Source organism: Ischnura elegans, chromosome 8 (assembly GCF_921293095.1).
Source record: "Ischnura elegans chromosome 8, ioIscEleg1.1, whole genome shotgun sequence".
NCBI classification, from domain to species: domain Eukaryota; kingdom Metazoa; phylum Arthropoda; class Insecta; order Odonata; family Coenagrionidae; genus Ischnura; species Ischnura elegans.
This window is the reverse complement of record NC_060253.1, coordinates 46,389,906-46,399,411: the sequence shown is the minus strand read 5'-3', so window position 1 is coordinate 46,399,411 and position 9,506 is coordinate 46,389,906. Positions and strand designations below refer to the sequence as shown.

Sequence of the window (9,506 nt, the reverse complement as noted above, 5' to 3'; positions counted from 1 at the left end):
CCATACATCCTGACGCCTATGCTTCAACACAGTCCGCCATTATTGATGTGGCAAACAATGCTGGGCTGCGACAAGTCCACTTTGTAGTTATTACGTAGAGGACTATGACACTGACAAGCTGAACAGAGGTCACAATTTAATGGCAAGTAAACTTATAGAAATTTTAAAGACAATACATGCATATGTTCATAAATCTTCCTGGGTTCAATAAAAGTCATAAAAACATTATATCTGACCATTTCCCCATAAGACCCAAGGGGGCATTTAACCAAACAATGGTGTACACCGCCTTCACCATAGTGGAAGTGTACATGATGACTTTGTGATAGATTAGTGGCGAGAATGACCATCTGGAGGACTCGGATCAGTGCTGTCTTGGGCGAAAGTCATCAGAATTCCAGGCGATTTCATTCTTCAAATATCATGACAACCTATTGGCTTTAGTTAATTTTAGAATATTATAATAATTTCAAATTTTGGTCAGCCCCTTGAAGTTCTAACTTCCCTCTTTTTTTTATGTCCCCTCCTTGATGCATTGCGATCATAGATGTTATAAACAGGATGCTACTGGTACGAAGGTTCAATAATAAGTTAAGTGGTAAACACTTGGATTAATTCAGTCCAGTTGCCTATAGCAATTCTTCGTAGACATCCAATTCCAACATGAGTCACATGAGAACCCTGATAACTCGAATCTCGATATCTGGACACTCCGGGGAAAATCGACAAGCCTGACACATTTTTTCCTCACATCCATAATGAAATTTTGAGGGGGCTCAGGCCCCATGGAGTCGGCTCCACAGGATATTAAGATAGAAATTAACCACTCACTAACCTTGACAATTTCCACAAGTGCTCCCTTAACCGTTGAGACATGCTCTGAAATGTATGCATGGGAGGGAGGCAAACAGAAGGACAGAAAAAATCGATCAGTGAAGATCAATATTATATCCATTTTGGTAAACGAAACACAAAGAGTCAGCTCACTTCCTCTTTTCAGATCAATCTCAGCTCAGTAGGTAAATGAAGAGACAGATTAAAATTTAAGAAAAGAATACAATGTACTTCTGAATTCTTCTGAAAACTTCCCCGGAGGAGTAGGAGGCCTTTTATATGAGTGTTATAAAAATTACAAGATGGAAGCCGAATACAGAACACGTACATGAAGAAAGGTTGTCTCACTAATTTATGGGTCAACAATGGAACCATTTTTTCGTAAAGCCCAGTAGGATTGTCAGTTGCCATCCTATGAGCTGCAAGTTCTAGGTGGGGAATGTGGGTGAGTGAGGAGGAGCAATGTGGGTGGACCCGATTGAGCAGATTCGAGGAGGATTCCTTAATAAATGTCATTGCTGGGGGGAGGATAATTGGGGCTATGAAATTTCCAACTCTCAGACACTGAAATACCTAATAAAATTACTTGTTTGTACAAAATGAAGGGAAGGTAATGCTCTCTACTCAGGCTAGATGTCTTGAATACTTTGAGTGCCCTGACGGAGTTCTCACGAACAGACCTGGATGGATGAGGCATTTGTAGGTTGAAAGATTTCAATAGTTTTCAAATTAAATAGGTAGGGGATTTGTTACACAAGATTTCTGCATTTGACATTGAAAATGCCTCATTACATTTTACATTATTTTCCACTGACTAATTTCCATTAACTGATTGAGTTTATAAAATGCAAGAACTTCTCATTTAATCTTGAAATTACATGCAATATCTCACTCCTGGTTGGATGGTTTAGTCAGGCTGTTTCAGAGTGCCCTAAGTAAGTGGATAAGAAGAAAGTGGCATTGTTTCCGTGAAGTGCATGTGATATTTGCCGGAGTATGAAAGTGGATATGAAAACAATCGTTGGTGTCTACATTACCACTGGATATTGTTTTTCAATATTACCTTACAACAAATCTGAATGAAATAATCCAGTCACATTCACCATTTTTTTGCGATGATAGCTGGTGCAGTAGCTATAGCATTTTGCTTAAACAATGTAAGTCATTGTCTTCCGATTAAATCTGCGAGGACAATGTGTGCCAATATACACGCTTACACTACATACAGGGTGGGGCAGAATGGACTCCCTGATTTGACGGGTGAATTGTGAAAAAACTAACAAAGATAGTTTTAAAACGCTTATATTTCCCAAAACTACATTCAATGCCATTTTATTTTTATTTGAATTTGAAAATTTGTTCATCCAGGTGACGACCTTGGCGAGCGATGCACATATTGAGTCGTTCAAAAGTTTTCGAAAACTCTTCTCAGCATATCTTCTGATATTCCAGCGATGACATCTGTAATTGCCTCGTTAAGAGCTTTCAAGGTCCTTGGTCGAACTTTGTAAACCTCAGCTTTGAGATATGCCCAAAGAAAAAAATCGCATGGACTCAAATCCGGGGAGCGAGGGGGCCACGGAACATCGCCTCGTAATGAGATCAGGCAGCCGGGAAACTGTCTTTGCAGGACTTGGCGTGAACGAAGGGCGGTATGAGCCGTGGCACTGTCCTGTTGAAACCAAAGGGCTTATGTGTCATATTGCTGACCATACTCTTCCATTTTAGCTTGAAAAAAGTTCTCCAGCATCTCACAATAACGCTCAGAGATAACAGTAACAGTTAAACCTCGAGATTCAAAAAAGTGAGGCCCAATAATGCCTATGGAGGACACGGCGCACCAAACTGTCACTTTGGGGCTATGAAGAGGTCTTTGGTGAAGTTCATGAGGATTTTCAGTCGCCCAGTACCGAAAATTTTGCTTATTAACTGTGCCGGAGAGGTGAAAATGCGCTTCATCGCTAGACCACAGAATAGCGTTGGGTTGCACAGAGGTTAAAATTGCATTGCTAGCATCCGTACGTTTCAGTCTTGTGGACTCAATTCTTGAACGACCATCATCTTGTAGCGGTTTAAGTGAAGATCAGTGTCTAAAATTCACCTTACTGTTCTGGACGATATTCCAAGGGCAGCAGCATGTTTCCGCGCAGAGCGCGATGGGTACTGCTCAATGGACGCTCTCACTGCCACGATGTTTTCAGGTGTCCTAACACTTTTAGGTCGCCCTGCTGGTTTTCTAGGAAGTGCAGATCCTGTCGCCCGCACACTAGTGATCCATTTCCTAATGGTTTTTGCATCAGGAACCTTGTTGTGACGAGGCAAACCAAACTGCCTACGAAAAGCCCTCTGCGTCGCCAATACACCATTATTGTTTATAAAGAACGTTTCTATGACAAAGCCTTGATGCTCACCAGACCACTTCATGGCAATTACTAAAAAATATCATCGCTTCCCCCACCAAACGACACTACTCCCACCCCGCTAACACACCTGCGCACTCTACAGTGATTGTCTGAAACTAGGGAGTCCATTCTGCCTCACCCTGTACAATCCCTCCATAAGTTATCCTTGTGTCACAGGTTGCTCTTGCTACTATTCCCAGTTGACATCCACATCATCATTCCCTCCATAAGTTATCCTTGAGTCACGGGTTGCTCTTGCTACTATTTCCAGTTGATATCCACATCATCATTCACCTGATCAAATGAGTTACTCTACAGAATTTTGGAAAAGAACACATTAAAATTATCTTCATCATAAATTCAAGAGAATGGGAGGTACTTCTACTCTGCTAGACCTTCTGAGAAGGGATGGAAGTTACTTAGCTTTGTAGCATACTACCATGGGGAATTGAGGAGCATTATTGACATATAAAGATGAGATTTTGCATGGTGCAATAATGGTTATCTCATGTTTGCAGTTTATTGTTAAGGTGCTCTCTAACCACACCTCACTCCCATACTTCAGAATGGTTTCCTTAATACTTTCTGCACTGGTGCACATGCACAGTTTTATCCCCAGCACTTGTTCCTAGTAAATAGGTTAATGTACTGACTTTTACCTTGATTCATTGCCTTATGTATGTATTTGATAAGCCCACCCCTTTGTTTGGACACTTCCTCTATTGAGCAGAAACAATGAATATTCTGATACATACTTAAAAGTTTCCCAAGGCTCCTCATGAATACTTGGCTTGAGTAATGACAACAATGCCCGCAGAAGACCTCTCAGCACATTTGTGCTATGGACACTGTAAATAAGGTATAACTGTAGGCTATCCATACTTTTTTTCACTTTCACACTCACCGTTGAACAAGACGCGATTTTCCAACACCTTACATAATCATTTCATCACTTTCTCAATGGTCTATTTCCCTAGGCCTATCTTATTTCGATCACATACCTGAGTCAGCGACACCATTTGAGGCAGGATAGCTGGGTGCACTCGTGACCCTTGTAATATATCCCTAAGTGTATATACACATTACATGGTATAGCATATACAAACTAAGGGCAATAGAATATCCAGCTCACAGAATGTGAATACATACGTAATTTCCAGAGCCGCACCTTGCAACACCACTAAGAATTAAGTAGCAAATGAAATGAACTTCAGTATTGTCGGTGCCACATCATCAATACCCTCACAGGAATACCACTGTTATATGTCAATGCACCAACAAAAAACATTGTATGACACAAGAACCAGAATAACCTAGTAGGGCACAAAAGAGACAAACAGGATGTAAAAATAAATAATTAACTTGAATTTGTTCCTCTCACCAACATACTCTTGAGTATGCATTTAATTGCACCACAATTCAATTAAACATTAAAATATGCTCAGTCTTACAGTATCTCCAGAAGTTATAGCGCAATAGAAGTTAGATTGCGATTGGGTCTTGAGAGCGAAGGAAAAACTTTTCCGACACGTTCATCCATTACAAATAAGGTTTATCACAGCGATGCCCTTCAAGCACCCAAAATTCAACCATCGTCAAAGAGCACCAACAACCCACACAAAAAATGAGCGAGGCTATATTTAACTCTCTTCCCAATTGTAAAAACGCTGCCATACTTAATCAGCAAGAAATCACTTTATGCAATCACACTGAACTTCAGGCAATCAAAAGACAATACAAAAATGACAGCAGCAAAAAATCAAGCCTTCATGGTTATTAATATTTTCACGGAATAGTTCCAACTCCGTCGATGAAAATTACGTAATCAAAATGCATCACAATTACTTGTAGAAATTCACCCTCAGGACCCAACACTCAAGACTACACATAAGGCAAATCTGAAGCAGAATCCACGTCCCATACCGTTGTGGTACTGGAAAATTGGTCTTCTTCCCGAATTCGCCAGGGAAATGTAAATCAGAGAGATGATAAACGTGAATAAAGTGAAGTGAATCCATTATTCACGCCTGGCTTTCTTGATTTTGGAACGGCCAGTTTTTAAATCAGTGACCAAAGTCGACTCAGATGTCCCTCCAAGCAACTCCCTGACAAAACGAAACCTCGAGAGAAAGAAGGTCCATACTAGGTACCAACCTGAAATTAAAATGATATAATTGGTTACTTGAACATTCATCAGACATATGGATAAACCTTATAATCTTGCTTGCTACCCTGGTAATAGAAAATTCTAAAATAGGTAATTCTTCCAAAAAAAACATTTCCGACAGTAGCAGTCGTATCCTGTCATGTCGCGATTCAAATATACAAGGATCAGGGAAGGGTAATTAACCAGCTTACCAATGCAAACAAGCAGAACAACCAGAAATAACGACGATATGAATGAAAATACGGCCAACACGACTTCTTTCATAGCTGCCAAATATTGCAACGATCACAACATAAGGAATTGAACCAATGAATGCGAATTTTACTGAAATTAAACGACAAGTATTTTATAGATTTGTGATAACTGCATTCAAATTCACATTTTTCCTTTCAAGGGTTCACCAATGGCTTAACTCCAAATCAAAACCCACAAATACAGTATACGATCACAAAACCCGACAAATGAGTATCGTAATCACAATTATCAACAAAAGCACGGAAACAGAAGAGGGTTCCGATTTCGGTAGGTTCCGTACATAGAGCTCTCTGGAGGGGGCATAAGCGCTCTGAGGTGAAGCCAGGCATAACGGTACTTTTGCGCATTTAGCCATCTTACGATGTCCTGCTTCGTCGATTTGCCGTAAGCTTGCATGTTAAGAAAATACTGTTTTTTTCTGAAACCAGTGGCTACAGAAGTCATATAAAGGTACGTAAATATTTATTAGTGTGTTTATTTTCATGGATATTATTATCTACATCCGGAAACATTCCGTTAGGCAGATATATGCTATTTAAACTTTGCATTCGCAGATGGTTTGCTGCTCGGCTTACGGGTGCAATAATCGCACGGAAAGGAAGAAAACAGGCCTTACTTTCCACCGGTGAGTAAAATATAGAATAAAATAGTCAAAAAAATGCAATATAGCGTGAGATGTTCGCTACACCTGATACATATTGAATTTGTTACCTACAACGTGCTCGTGTTTGGGGTGCCTTTTAATGTGAATAGTTGATAATGTCATTAGTCAACGGTAGTAATTAAGTATTTTATTTGTATTTTAAGTGTCATGTTAACTATTTTGTTGCGAGTATAATATTTTAAGTGTCATGTTAACTATTTTGTTGCGAGTATAATAGTAACGATGGGAAATAATGCGACTGAAACACGTGTCACACACACCTTTAAGATGGCTTGTAAGGTATTATGCGGAGTTATGTGGTGTTCTGTAATTTTTCAGTTAAAATATTGGAGAAGACATAGCAGTTATGATGCCTTGGAAGTGTGTAATATTAATTATTTCAATGACGGAAAGAACTAGTGAAAAAGTGGCCTTAGCGTGCTTTATGCTGTGTTCATCGGTACTCAATGTTTAAAACGTAGAGAAAGAAAGTATGATACCTAGGGATTTGTTACTAAGTTTGTGAATAAAGGTATTGGTGAAGAAATATTTGCAGGGAAGTGTGATTATTTAGCAATTTAAATTTCAACTGTAGCTGATCATTTGATCGTTAAACCGACCCTTGTATTTCGTTATGAAGTAGGCAATAGTAGCTTTAGTGAGTGTATATTCATTACTTCTCGCGTTGCCTTCAATGTTATCCCGTATAGTTATGACGTGTAATTAATGAAGTGAATTAGTCAATTTTATTTTTAAACTATCTGTTCCCTTAGATGCTAAAGTAGGATTTTAAAGTTTTATGTATTAAATCAAAGAAGTAAAGGAAAGTATACTGTGCATACACAATCAGGGGTGGAAATGTTGAAATCACGTTAAGTTCACATAACATACTTTCGATTACAGAGGGATGCACACTAACATTGAGATAATTAATCCCGCTAGTTTAACTTTTCTATGTACTGCTGTGTTAGCGGGTATGTTACATTATGGTAAGAGTAACGACTGGAGGTATTTTTGACTTCCTCTCGATGGCATTGGTACATGGCCGCTATGTTATCTTAAAGCAACTCTTGTATTATAAGAGGTGGGAGGGATTATGACCTATTACTTTCCCACCGCAGGAAACTATGTTAGAGGATCCATAATGTCAAGTTTTCATGAATGGCCCTTGTATAAATAACTTATTTCTGGATTCATTTTACACTTGATGGGTGTGTGTTCTTATTTATTGTTTGAGCATGACAAGGATATGATGAATTAAATATAAATGAAGTCAGTCACATTCTAAGGTATGCATCTATGAAATTCTGTGGTGACCGCACATTGAGTGCATTGGTATTTGATCTGCTATTTCAGTTGCCGAGTAAATGTAATTTAAATACATTATCTATAGTAATATTTTTTGGAATTGGTGTATTTATAAAAATAATGGTTATTGTAGAGGAAATTTCTTTCCACCTATACATATTCACTTTCGCAGCCTTTCTACTTTTTTCAGGATATCCTTGGAAGTTTGCTGGTCCTTTTATTAAGCCATTTCCGAAAACCTTTCACCATTTACTTTCCTGTGATGAATCATGAAGAGTGGCAGTTGCTCACTGGAAAAATTATGAATTGCAATCGCCTTAGCTGTTTGCATTTCGGTTTTGCATTTTTGGCCTCACCCATGCATTGTGTATGTTTACATTTGCTGTTGATCTGCCAAAGTTGAATCTTGTACTTGAACAATGTGAAAATTTTTTGTGTCGTGAATTAATCTTTCTGTAATTTGCCCATTAAATGAATTTTTATGCTTGATTTTGTTTTTCTTTGAAAAATCATAATATGTCGACCTTTTCGTCAAGTTAAATTCAGAGGCACGCACTCAGACGAGTTCACTCGCGTGCAAAGGGGCATTACTTGCTGTAGTATGGATATTTTCCAGGGGCTTGGGTTGTAAAAATAAAATAATTTGTATCGAAAACGTAGTGGTTTCGCAATCTTTCGTCCGTCAATCTTACTTGAGCATGGTCAACTGCCGACGTACGCACTCGTAGTGCATTAACTTGCATTACGAGAGGTAGCACCGTTTTTTTTCGGGGGCTTTGACAGTGAAAATGGAATTATGTGGAACAAAGTCGTAAGTTCTTTCTGCGTAATGTCGTAAAACTTATTTTAACTTCGGGTTTGGTCAATATTTCTATCGTACAGGAGCAGTTCATGACGAGTTCAATGGTGATTACTATGTTCGTAGAAGTAACGACGGTGCATAGCAACATATTCAATCGATCTTTAATTTCCGGATTAAGATTCATTAAGTTAAAATTAATGCAATTTTCGAATTGCCAGCCATTGTTTAGCTAGTAATATTGAGTCAATTATGCTTGACTAAACACCTCATTGTCCGTTGATTATTGTCTTCCTGCAGGTCACAAGGGCTCTGATCCAGCATAAATTTATTCTTTGGGCATGTATTACTATTTATTTTCATCGTACCTTTCGCGAAAAATGCCTAAAGGTATTATTTAATGAGTTGAAAGCAAAAAATTGTCGTTGCCCCGTAAGACTCTGTGTTATAGCAGGGCAGCGCATCATGGCTAAATGCGCAATTTGGCCACGCCCCCCTGGCTTCACTTCCCGCTATTGGAAAGGATAGGGCGCGCCCCCTCCAGTTACCTCTATGGTTCCGTACATGCGTGCTGCCGCCTGCCTTTTTCATTGTTTGCTGTAAATGGCCACATAGTGGCGCTAGTAAGCAGTGTCATTAATAATTGTTGTTTTCACGTGTTTTGCCAATAAAAGCCATATAGTTATTGTTTTTATGCTGTAATCATGCCACTAAACTGTCCTTTTTAGGTTTATGGGTATGATAAGAGCTACAAAATTGCGAAGAGGCGTGACATGGAGTTGGGCCCATGGTTGGGTATACGGAACAAAAGCCATGCAAAAGCCCATTCAAAACAAGATTAATGCATCTCTTAGTTGGTGTATATCTTCTTCCATATGTATAGTTTGGTGGATGTGATGAAGAGTTTACACTTTCCCGGCGAACAACATGTATAAACTCCTCTCGGGATATCGCGCGGGTAAGATTATGTAAGAGCGCTGTCGTTTAGGGTACCGACTCGCTACCCATTCTCACGGCTACTAAAGAGCACCTTCTTTAGTTTGGCGGAGTTATTTGAATTCTATCATATATTATATTAAGAGACTCAAGACCTAATCC

At 39.0% G+C, this 9,506-nt stretch overlaps 1 long non-coding RNA gene across 2 annotated transcripts; it reads right to left on the bottom strand.

Annotated features, from left to right (window-relative positions):
• Nucleotides 1-2,973: 2,973 nt before the first annotated feature.
• LOC124163823 lies at nt 2,974-5,878 on the bottom strand. 2 transcript variants are annotated; one of them, XR_006865844.1, is made up of 3 exons: nt 5,595-5,878; nt 4,238-5,390; nt 2,974-4,084 (listed from the first exon to the last, which is right to left on the bottom strand). It is a non-coding gene; the product is annotated as an uncharacterized LOC124163823 (long non-coding RNA). The 2 variants fall into 2 exon arrangements; XR_006865845.1 differs by having other exon boundaries at nt 2,974-3,530; nt 4,386-5,390.
• Nucleotides 5,879-9,506: the final 3,628 nt, after the last annotated feature.